Source organism: Desmodus rotundus, chromosome 4, assembly GCF_022682495.2.
Source record: "Desmodus rotundus isolate HL8 chromosome 4, HLdesRot8A.1, whole genome shotgun sequence".
Classification (NCBI taxonomy): domain Eukaryota; kingdom Metazoa; phylum Chordata; class Mammalia; order Chiroptera; family Phyllostomidae; genus Desmodus; species Desmodus rotundus.
In genome coordinates, this window is record NC_071390.1 from 74,194,516 (window position 1) to 74,207,681 (window position 13,166).

Here is a 13,166-nt window from a genome sequence, read left to right on the forward strand (position 1 = left end):
TATTCACTGATTCACAGACTGCTGTAAAACCTCTTATTTTGTAGCTAGTACTCTTGTAAACTCCCAGACATGTTGATTTAAGACTGAGAGAACACTACTGCCACCTTCCTGCTCCCTGAAGACTAACATGTCCCTTAAAGAACATCTTAAAAAGAATCAGGCCCTGGCTGATGGAGCTCAGTGGATTGAGCAACGCCCTGCACATGAAAAGTGCCTCCAGTTCGATTCCCAGTCAGGGCACAGGCTTAGGTTGCAGGCGGGGTCCCCATTAGGGGGCACTTGAGAGGCAACCACACATTGATGTTTTCCTCTCTTTCTCCCTCCTTTCCCCTCTCTAAAAATAAATAAATAAAATCTTTAAACAAACAAACAAAAAAAGAATCAGAATTACACACAAAAGCCAAGATTACTACTGTCAGATGTTTTGCTACCTGAAGGTTGTTATATCCTGTAGGAAATTGCTGTGGTCTGAATGTTCCCATTCCTCCAAAATCTATATGCTAAATCCTAATGCCCAAGGTGTTAGGAGGTGGGGCTTTGGGAGATGATTGGGTCATGAGGGTGGAGACTTCATGAATGTCATTAGTGTTATAACAGAGGCCCAACGAGCTCCCTTGCCCCTCCACCATATGAGGATATGATGAGAGGTCTGTGACCTGAAAGGACCTTACCCCACCAAGCTGGTACTCTGAACATGGACTTCCAGCCTCCAGAACTGTGAGAAATAAACTTCTGTTATTTATAAGCCACCCAGCCCGTGGTATTTTATTATTATAGCAGTCTGAAGAGACTACGACAAAAATGAAGGAAGAAAGGATAAGAAAAGAGAGAAGGGAGAAAGGAAATGGGGGCACGTGGGACAAGGAATGAGAGTGGAGAACAGACAAGAAGAGGATTCCAGAGGCCAGATCTTCCCAAATAGCCCCTACTGTGATGGTACGTTTCTCTAAATGACTGACAGCCTTATGTGTTGGTTTGCATTTGTACTTTCATGGTTCCCCCAAGCAGGGAAAGAGTTCTACTTTGAGAAGCAGGAATAGATTGAAAGCAAAGGAAGAGGCTGGTGAAAACCCGGGACAGAAGCAGAATTAAGAGCCCACCAAAGAGACTTCTCCTTGGCCAGAACCACCTACTGACATTGAAATATTGCACAATGAAGCAAGATGCTAGGTGCCAGCTGTCACACTGTGCCCGATGGCAAATTCAATATGGTATATCAAACATGAATTTAAAGTGCAAAATTACACAGGATGTTTGAAACTAACTTTGAAAAATATGAGTGGATTTCATGTGACTCATATGAACCAATCATAAAGATAGAAGTGACAAGCAATGTAAATGATCTAAAGAATAGCTGTACACTTTTATAAGGGACCAGACTGGCACCATCATCCCAAGGGCCATCAGCTCTAACGATTTTGTATCAAGAGCCAGGTCCCAATCAAGGACTTTTGCTGTCATCAGTGTAAAGGGCACCAAGCTAGTATCTTTTCCAAATGCATATCTGCCTGTAAGTATCCACATATCCCAATTACCAATACTTAAAAATAGGAAGAAATTATGACTATTCTTTATTTCTTGCAGGGGTAGGAAATAAGAAATAATACGAAAATTAAACATGGTAACAAACCATAGGCAGCCCACTGTTGGGAACCACCCTGCCTGGTTTCAGACGCTGTAACCCCTCATGGTTAAGGCTGAGTCAGACTTGGGACCATAAGCCACTAAGGAGACAAAGCTTATCTCCCTGGCAGGTGTGCTACCTCTGCCCACTTCACCCTGCTTGGCCCTGAGCTTGGCCAGTTAGCCAATGACGGGTAAGAATCCTCAAGGGAGGATCAACCTAAGACAGACATGGTCACGGAAGAGGCCTGCAGGGAAGGACTCGGGGAGCTGTGGAAAAAGGGGGTGATGGACCCTCGCCCCTAGGCTTTGAAATAGCCTGAGTCCTCATTCTGTCTGCAAGAAGTCTCCTAATCTCTTGGCTGCCTTACTTCCCTTGACTAACTTAAGCCTGAAGCAATAACAGAGGGCAGTGCAGTCCTATGCTGGGAGGGGCGGATTCCCTGGGGAATCAGGCCTAAGAAAAATACATACATTCCTGTGAAACCTACTTAATTTGTACCCTCAGCTTAAAAGATAAGGGTCCAAACCTGAGATGAGTCTGGCGCCTAAAGTTTTATGGCCCTCTAACTAATTGGCTGTAACTCAGAATAAGCCCTCAAAGTTCTCTGTAAATCTTGTATTGTTTAACCCTTACTGCCTAACAATGATTGATGAGCTTTATCCGTATTCCTATGCGAATGAACCTAATAAAAGCCCCTGGAGAGAGAGGCTCTAGGCCCTTCCCCTTTGAGAGAAGCGGCCACCTTTCCTTCCCAAGCAGATCATGTCTTGGTAGTCTTTTTCTTCATCCGTGGCAGACCGGGGGGCTGCGTTAAAGCCCCCCGACATCTGGCGCCCAGAACAGGGGACGGGCACCAGACAGGGACCTGAGGATTTTCAGGACCTGCATGGACCAGAGGCTTCGAGCCACCATCGCCATGGACAGCACGCCTAAGAGGACGGGAATTAGCGCTTTCATCCCCCCCAGGGACAGGGGCACCTCATGGTAAGGCCCCCAGGCGTGTTACAGATCAAAGGAAAGGTTTCTGTCAGGCTGCCCCTTGAGCGGTTTTCTTCTCATTTCTCTCCCCTGCACCCTCCTCCATGAATAGGAATCTTGCTTTCTCCCTCCCAAGCATTTGCTGCAATCTGTGGGCACGAGTCAAGTATTTAAATGCCACTTAGGGCGCTTGCCGCTGAAAGACTCCCTTGTGAGGATAAGCTGGACGTGGACCGGGACAGGACGCTAGGTCTCCTGCCAGCCGGAAGCAAATGTCCACGCAATGAGAGGCACACTGTAAAAGCATTCACTGACCCATCCCCTGCAGCACGATCCCCGCCTAGGTTTAGGCTTGGGGAGGAGAAAGCAAAGACTTTCCCTTTTATTAGCTTTCATAGCGAGGTATTTATGAGTGTCTCAGCTTCTTGCTGAGCGCCGAAGAAAAGAGGCACTTCCTCCCTCCGGCTGGAGATCTCTGGTGCCCCTACGTGAGTGGGGGCCTCGCGGAGGTGTCTGGAGTCGAATCCCTGAGACGTGCAGGGGCCTCATAGGGAATTCCATCTCACGTAATTTAACTTTTGGCTCATCCGGGGAAGCGCGATATAAGGGTTGGTCACCCAGCACTTCCAAGCCCTCCCAGCTCATTTAGACGGCTGGGAAGAGAAACCGAGACCCATAAGCGCGGTTTGGGTATCCAAAATATCTGGTAAAATGCCCTGAGTGTGTTCCACCATCAGTACACTTTGACCCACTACACTCTCCTCCCTAGAAAGAAACAGGGTCCAAGGGTGCAGATGGATTGAAAGCGAAATTAGTTTTGTAACCGCCGCGCTTGTGGAAGGGGGAATTTCAGAAAAGGTTCTTTTAATTATTAAGGAATTTCTTTAAAAGTTTTTAAAAATCCTCAACGATGGGGAGCGGGCTCTCTAAAGAACAAGAGCAATGTTTTAAGCTAATTCAGCAGCTATTTAAGGCTGCTGAATGTCTCCCTAGTAAGGGTTCTTTAGACTTCTTTAGGAACAGGTTGGGCAACAATTCTAAGGCTTCCCTCTTGGCTACAGCAATTAAGGGAGATCCCAGATGTTACAATTGTGGAATGCCTGGCCACCTGCCCAGGGACTGTTAGGCCACCTTAAAAAAGGGAATAACAAGCTTCTCCCTGGGGATTGTCCGTGCTGTGGCAAAGGCAGGCATTAGGCAAAGGAATGCCGCTCTAAATTCGACCATATATCTTACCTATGCCCCTTAATATTTAGGGCTGTGATCTCCTCAGTTAATAGGGGGTGTGATGTATTCAAAGAAATATTAAGAATCCTCCTTGTTTATGCCGGAGCTGTGACCTCTTATTATAAAAATGAAATATAGGAGTGCGATCTCCCGGGGAGAACTAGCCCTTCTCCGTGGAAGATAAGCACCAATTTTTAACTCGGTACCTGTAAACACTGATCATTTCCTTAGGGAAGAACTGGCTATTCTCCCTGAGGAAACGGTTAGTTAAGTCACATAAGGCCCTCGGTGCGTAACCGCTTTTTTCTTCGCGCTCGCAAAGGCCCAGCTCCCAGCCGGCTTTCCTGCTGGAGCTCTGCGCCACCACTGAGCACCCCCACCCCCTTCAGCCCTGTCCCGCTGGCTCACGCCCAGGCTGAGCTGAACCGCGTGGCGCCCTGCTGCACCGGGACGCACGCCCCTGTGGTGCCACCGCCATCTTTCCCACAGGGTCTAGAGGTTAGGGTTCCGAACCTTCCCCCAGGCAGCCTGGCTAGCTCAGTCAGTAAAGCATAAGATCCTTAATCCCAGGGTCCTGGTGTCAAGCCCCGCCTTAGACTTTTACAAAGAAAGAAGCACTTTTAAAGAGGCTATTTTTTCAGCAGCCACTTAGAGCCTCCTTCCCATTGCGAACTGGAAAGCCAAAGTTTAAGGCCTTAAAGCCAAGAGGTGCCCTCCCAGAAGGGCGAGAATCAGAAAATCAGGCCCTTAGAACTAAACAGGAAAACTAATAGGAAAAACGTAAGGGACTGTTTCTTTATCATTCCCCTAGCAGAAAGGGACATTTGCCTTCTCAGTAACCAATACCTTTCTTCCAGGTAGCTCACTGGGGTAAACAGACAATTACCTGTCAGACTTTTTTGCTTCCCCACACTGGGGACACCTACTAGCCCAGATTCTGGGAAGATGAAAATACTCAGTAAACATTTGCTTCCTCAATTCAGGGTGAGGGAGTTTTTTAGCAAGAGCAAGTCTCATAGCAGTCTAAGTACAATGCAGGCCTGATTTCCCACTGAAGAACTTATCCATGGACGTGGGTCCTGCCCGCCAACCTCGCTCCCCACTGGTTTTCCGAGTGGGGGCTGAGCCACATTTCCCACGCTTGGAACGGTTCCCCACACCCCTTCTTCATTCATAATATACTCCTTAAGTCAAACATTTGGTAATATAATCATACTTAAGTTTTAAAATACTTATTATGCTTATTTTAGAATATTATGTGGATTATATATGCTGTAGAAAGTTCAAATGAGTTATAGATAGTCTGTAAGGAAGGAATTAAGAAAGTAAAGTACAGGATCATAAAGGAAGAGGGTAAGAAGCATAAAGGAAAAAGATACCACATTCTTGTGTAGCATAGAGAGAAAGTACATTAGAGTAAATGGCTGAAGACGGGAAGTAGAAGTAGAAAGGAAATAAGAGGAATAATAAGCATCCAAGTCTTTGAAACACAGCAAATTTTAGACCTAGAAACTACCTGGTCCTGAGAACAATAAGGTAATTAACTCGCTGCTCAAACTCATTGCAGCTTGCAGAGACAGCCTAGGCCGTCCACAAGAAATCAAGACTGGTAATGGCCCAGGATATATTGCACAAGCCACTCAGGCTTTCTTAGAAAAATGGGGAATTCGGCATAAAACAGGTATCCACTATAACTCTACAGGCCAAGCAATTGTTGAAAGAGCTCACCAGACTTTTAAGACATTATTAAACAAACAAAAAAGGGGGAATCAGGAAATATCCCCCAGGAATTTAACCATGGTAGCCATATATACGTAAAAATTTTTGAATTATAATGATACTTTAAAGTCACCCATAGACAAACACTTTGTGCAAAACAGGCCTACTGGCCCACACCCTTTGGTCTTATACAAAGACCCATTAGGGGAAGGAAGATAGAAAGGCGCAGTTGAACTGTTAACTTGGGGAAGAGGCTATGCTTGTGTTTACTCTCCAGAACCTTTAGAGCTGGCAGTGAAGAGAGTGAAGCCATATCATAACAGACCCGCCCCAACAACACATGTGGCCGTTCATCAGGATTCTATGGCTGGGACAGACGGAACAGATGTCCCCGAGGACCAAGGTGGAAGAATGTCACCACCAGAAGACACAGACTCAGAGGAGCAACTCCCTAGATCAACTTCAGGGAGTAATTTGGGGTGACCTAAAAACTCTCAATACAAGGGCAGAACAGTATGCCCAGCAATTAAGAGTCTTAGCTTATTTGTCAGTTGGTTCTTCTAACCTCACCAAGGTGGCCCTAATCTTGGGCCTGCTCACGTGCCTCGGAGGGATAGGCTTAGCCTCTGAAACTAATCATATATATTGGAGCCATGTTATAGACCCACCTATGTTTAAGCTCCATACTTGGTGGAATCCTGAGCCTCCTTTGTCTAGTAACGATACTGAGTGGACCGGAGGCACCTGGCTCCCTCCAGATGGACCGCTAGAGGAAAAACATCATTGGCTGTTTGCTCCGGAAAGCACTGTATATGTCTCTAACCATTTACCTGCTTGCTTTTCCATGTTAACCAATACCCTCTGTTTACCTATTATGTGTAAGTGGTATGCTTATGCCATGACTAAGCATACTGTTCAACAGTCTTTGCCTGCAGTAAATCTTTCCTTAGTTGGAGCAATAGGATCTAAAGGAGAAAGGCCAGGGAAAAGTACTAAACCACCCAATTTTCCTTTATGTCAAATAGATGGTGGATCAGCCAAACCAATCACTTGGAAGTTGTGTCGTGATCAAGCACCATCATTAATCAATATCACTAACACCCCTTTAGTAGCAGAAAACTGGGGTGCTAAATGGAAGGTATATGCCATAACAGGCTCGACAATAGAGAACCCAACGCCCTTCCAAATATATAATAAACTTAGTTGGCATGGTGGAGAAGCAGGAGCCCCTATTCTCAGAATAAAAAATTTCAATCATACCAGCCCATGGCATACTTCTACTTGGAAGATGGGGCCCCCCTTTATTGACCATCAGAAAGGACAATTTCAGCTCATCCAAAGGGGAGATGATGCCTTTGGTTACTTTAACATTTGGAATATTAATCGTACTTGGGTTACTGTATGTACTTCTCATCCTTATCTGTTTGTAGCCGTCCCTGGTACACCTCAACTTATGTATAACGAGACTGCTACTGTATATACTCTTATTACTACCCCCAGCACCATATATACTAGCTGCTTAACCCGTGCAAATGTCACTCAATTAAATTTTACCACCATATTTGTCATTCGTCAACAGGCTCAGGCCTGGGTTCCTGTTAATCTTACTTGGGAGTGGGCCGATCCAGGAGGAATAAGTGCTCTCAACAAGGCCCTTGCCCGTGTCAGGACCCGCCGGTTTATAGGCATGCTTATTGCCTCCACAGTTTCTGCTATTGTAATAATTGGAGCTGCGACTACTGCGTCTGTAGCCCTTACTGAATCCATTCAAACCGCACATGTGGTTGATGTTCTTCCCACTAATGTTATTCAGCAAATGATCCAACAGAGCCAGATTGATCAGGAAATTCTTACTCAGTTCTCTGCCACAGAGTCTGCTATTGTCTGGCTTGGAGAGCGGCAAGATGCTCTTGCACTAAGGCAACAACTTACTTGTGATCCTGGTTTTTCTAAACTCTGTGTTACTCCATTAAGGTGGAATTCCAGTCAGCATTCCTGGGCAGATATTCGTCATCGCCTGCAGGGTGCATTCTCTACCAATCTCAGAGGACAAATTGATCAGCTGCAATTTGAACTCCACCAGCAACTCATTGACATCAAACGCTTAACTGAAAAGAAAGTGTTCCAGACCCTCCAGGACAATCTACAATGGCTGAACCCTAAGAACTGGTTTGATGGACTGAATTTACAAGTTTGGGTCATGGCAGCCCTTGTGTGCGTCTTTGTCTTAATCCTTATTTGTGCCTTACGATGTATTTGGAGGTTGTTTTCTTGATATCGAGTTCAGAAACAGCAAATGGTAGGTTTCACAGGCTTAACAATTACAACTGATTTCACAAACAAAAAAGGGGGAGATGTTGGGAACCGCCCTGCCTGGTTTCAGAGGCTGTAACCCCTCATGGTTAAGGCTGAGTCAGACTTGGGACCATAAGCCACTAAGGAGACAAAGCTTATCTCCCTGGCAGGTGTGCTACCTCTGCCCACTTCACCCTGCTTGGCCCTGAGCTTGGCCAGTTAGCCAATGATGGGTAAGAATCCTCAAGGGAGGATCAACCTAAGACAGACATGGTCACGGAAGAGGCCTGCAGGGAAGGACTCGGGGGGCTGTGGAAAAAGGGGGTGATGGACCCTCGCCCCTAGGCTTTGAAATAGCCTGAGTCCTCATTCTGTCTGCAAGAAGTCTCCTAATCTCTTGGCTGCCTTACATCCCTTGCCTGACTTAAGCCTGAAGCAATGACAGAGGGCAGTGCAGTCCTGTGCTGGGAGGGACAGATTCCCTGGGGAATCAGGCCTAAGAAAAAAATGCATACAATCCTGTGAAACCTACTTAATTTGTACCCTCAGTTTAAGAGATAAGGGTCCAAACCTGAGATGAGTCTGGCGCCTAAAGTTTTATGGCCCTCTAACTAATTGGCTGTAACTCAGAATAAGCTCTCAGAGTTCTCTGTAAATCTTGTATTGTTTAATCCTTACTGGCTAACAATGATTGATGAGCTTTATCCGTATTCCTATTCGAATGAACCTAATAAAAGCCCCTGGAGAGAGAGGCTCTGGGCCCTTCTCCCCTTGAGAGAAGCGGCCACCTTTCCTCCCCAAGCAGATCATGTCTTGGTAGTCTTTTTCTTCATCCATGGTGGACCGGGGGGGCTGCGTTAAAGCCCCCGGACAGCCCCCACCTTATCTTGTATAAGTGGGTAAACAGTAGCTCTGTTACAACTGAGTGGCACCAGTTGCTGTGGAAACATTTCTTGATTACAATAAATTCACTATTAGCTGATATCACTGGAATAAAAAAAAATGTGCAGATTTTCCAAAATCAAATTGTTTGCATCTGGTAGGTATTTTATGTTCCTGCACCCCAAAGCCCCATTCCCCCCCCAAACCCACTGAGTTGATGTACTCTCCCCAGACTTTACGGGATGTTGCTCCATATCTCAAAGGGTAACAGCATGAATTTTTAAAACATACTTCTTAGCAGGAGGGAATTATGCCATAAGCTGGAAGAAAATTTCCATTTACACAATAGACTGAAAGTTTTGTAAATATAAAATTACAATTTGCATGTTCATTGTTAAATTTCCAATTACATAACAGGTAAGTTGTTCTGGCAAAAGGACAACTGGCTATAACCTTTTCCTGGCAACTCTGACTATGGTTTTTTCCAAGCAATGTCAGGTTTCATATTTTTCCAGAACAGACAAAAGGGAATGCTAGATTTTTACTTCAATATTGCACATACTTCTGTATTAGGCTCCAAAACTACATGTAATTGTAATAACAACAGTAATAAGAGTTACTATCCTTAGATCAAATTACACTTGATTGATGTCTCTTCCATCCACCCCCACCCCTCCCTGTTTTTGGCTCCTCTTCCTCTGATCTGAGTATCTGATCTTCCCAGTTTCTAGCCTCACTACTTCCTTAACAGTTCAGTGGTTTCCAACTGGGGCAATAGTCTGCAATACTTAGAGACATTTGGTAATGCCTGGAGGTATTTTTGGTTGTCGAACCTGGAGATATTTTTGGTTATTGCACTTACTGCTGTCTAGTGGGTAGAGGCCAAGGGCTTTTGCTAAATGTCCACAATGCACAGGACTCCCCAGCAACAAAAAAATTATCTGGCCTCAAATGTCAGTAGTACCAACATTGAGAAATCCTGGGTTAACCTAATCAAAAGTACTCATCTGTCAGGGCCTGTTGCTCGGATTTCTCAATGGGGCTATGGCTACATGCTGAGCTTTCTCCACTCCTTCCTGCAGGCTCCTTCTTGCTCCTGGATTTGTAAGGGCAGCCAGCAAGGGCTGAACGTGTGTGAACTTTAGCAGTAGAACACTGCAAACCAACCAACACTTTGGGAATTTAAAGCAATGTATTTAAATCTATATCATTAAATCTTGATTGGTCGATTCAAAATCCCCAGGAAGAAAGAGAAGAACATATATGTAAACTAATATGCTGTTAACAACTACCTGTTACATGGGGCAGGGAGATGATAGCACAAGTAAACTACTCATGGTTTCTCTTTTCTTTTTCTCCCTTGTCTTTATTATTCCTAATGAATTATTCTTTTGGTTATACAAATGAGTATACAGTATCTATAAGAAGGATTTACTTTTCAAAATGCAACTTTCTACTCAACCTTGATTATCTTTCCATGTACATGATTGCTCTGCTCTCACTGCTAATTGAGAAATTAATATTTTTGTTAATGGCTATGATCTAGATTGAATGTGTCAACTACATATTTTTATTCTGAGATGCCTTTGGGTGTCTGCAAATTGTTTTTCCTAGGTTGACAGTTTTGTTCTTGATTTTAAAATATTAATGTGTCAAACTATTATCCTGCGGTTTTGATAGAAAGATAGCAATGAAAACTTGCTTCTGGACAAAACAAGAGAAGACTCTGTATCTATCAGGCCACATATCTCAGGTGTTCAAGGAATTCGAAGAGAGAATCAGTGCATAAGAGCTCTGTGCAGCAAAGAGTATCAGCAAAATGATGATTATAGTTTGACAGTAACTACATGGAAGAGAAGATACTTCCTTTCACCTTCACTCTCTTTGGCAGATAGAAATGATTTCATCATAAAATATTTTGAGGAAAGTACTTACACCTTCTCTCAAATATCCCATTCAAGTATTGATAAAAACAGATACACACCTCAATCCATATTCCTAGGGCCTTCCATCATGTTTAAGCATAGTGGCCATAAATCTGTTAAGAATATTATGGTGTGTTCAGGAAAAAATTGTTCTGAATGCTAATGTAGTATCATAGTCAAGATCTTAGCCCTGGTGCCTGATTATCTGAGTTGGAGACCTCTTCCTGCCACTAACCAGCTGTGTGACCTCTCAAAGGCACCTTTCTCCCTATGTAAATGAGAATAGTAATAGGACCTATCTTACAGTGCTCTGGTGAGTACTAAGTAAGTTAATACATGTAAAGCACATAGAATGGGCTGGACTATAATAAACATTGAGTAAAAGCTATTGCTATTTCATCAAGTATACATGGGCAAAAGCCATACAGTATGAGCTCTTTTTTTTCAAAATGAAAAAAATTCCTGATATTTGTTACACATACTAATCATTAAAAAAAAACATAAACAGACATTAATAATGAAGAAAGTAAAAGTCCCCTTGATGCGGACCCCGGTCCTCGGGGGTGTGTTGTGGCTGCCACAAACAAATTCACACAAACTATAGAAGTCCTGAGGAGAAAAAGGGATGGCACGGCCCAGACCCCTGCCTGTACATGCTTTTATTGCTTTTCTACATACATTACTTGGAGGATGATCCTCATTTACTATGCACAGGTTCACTGTAGGTGATTACCTTTTACAGATAACAAAGGAAAGAATGCTGCTAATTACTTCAAAGAGAAGGATGTTGCAGATCAAGGGGGAAAGTGGTTGAACTGGTTACACTCCATACTTGGGAGGTTTAGCACAGACTTTAGGAAGTTACTTTAAAGATAAACAGTAAACATTTGCTGCCTCAATCCAGGTTGAGGGAGTTTTAGCAAAAGGAAGTCTCATAGCAGCCTAGGTACAATGCAGGCCTGATTTCCCACAGGAAAACCTATCTGTGGACGTGGGTCCTGTGTGCCGACTTGCTCCCCACTGGATTTTCTGAGTACAGGCTGGGCTACATTTGCCTTGCCACGCCATGGGGAACCGTTCCCTACATGCCCTCCCACCCTTAAAAATAACCACTATTAAGAGCTTGGTGTAGATCTTTTCAGACATTTTTTTTTTTTTTTGCATGTGGCCATTCACAAACTCAGACACATGTGCACATACACACATTTGCACACATGTACATGAGCTAATCTTTGTCTCTCAGGTTTCTGGCTTTGGTTTCCTCTACATTAAAATTATGAACATATTCTTCTTGATTTAATTTATATGTTTAGCTCTCTAACCTATATGGACTTTGTTCTTGTATGTATTATGACATAAGAATGCAATTTTTAACCTAAATGGTCATCCAAATGTCTTAATGCCATTTTGTACACTACTGTATATATTTTTTGAAAATAATTGTGAATAAGGGGATTCACCCAGTTCAAAGCCATGTTGCTCAATGGTCAACTGTATTTGTAGATATTCAAGGTTTTAAATATTTTTTTTCAATTATACTTGATGTAGAATATTATATATTAGTTTCTGGTGTACAACATAATGGTTAGACATTTGTATAACTTATAAAGTTATCCCTCCAATAAGCCTAGTACCATACATAGTTTTATAATATCATTGACTATATTCCCTATACTGTACTTTACATCCCCATAATGGTTAGGTACTGCCAATTTGTACCTCTTGGTCCCTTCTCCTTTTTCACTAATCCTTCCAAGCCCCCTCCAATCTAGCACCATCAAAATGTTCTGTTTCTATGAGTCTGTTTCAGTTTTATTTGTTCATATATTTTGTTTTAAATTCCACATATATGTGAAGTCATATGGTATTTGTCTTTCTCTGTCTGACTTATTTCATTTAGTGTAATACCTTTTAGGTCCATCCATGTTATTGAGATGGCAAGACTTCATTCATTTTATGGGTGAGTGATATTCCATTGTATATATTGTAGCACTCCTTTACCCATTCATCTACTGATGAACACTTAGGTAGCTTCCATGTCTTGGCTATTATAAATAATGTCGTAATGAACATAGGGGTGCATATATACTTCCAAACTAGAGTTTTGGATTTCTTCAGATATATACCCAGAAGTGGGATTGCTGGGCCATAAGGCAGTTCCATTTTAAATTTTTTTAGGACTCCCCCATACTGTTTTCCACATTAGCTGCACCAATCTGCATTCGGACCAACAGTGCATGAGGGTTCCCTTTTCTCCACATCCTCACCAACACTTGTTATTTGTGTATTTACTGATGTTAGCTATTCTGACAGGTCTGAGGTGATATCTCACTGTGGTTTTAATTTGCATCTTTCTGATGATTAGTGATGTTGAGGATATTTCCATATGTCCATTGGCCATCTGTATACCCTCTTCAGAGAAGTGTCTATTTTTTAATTGAATTGTTTGGGGTATTTTTGGTGTTGAGTTGTATGAATTGTTTCCTATTTTTATCTTTACCCAAGAACATGCC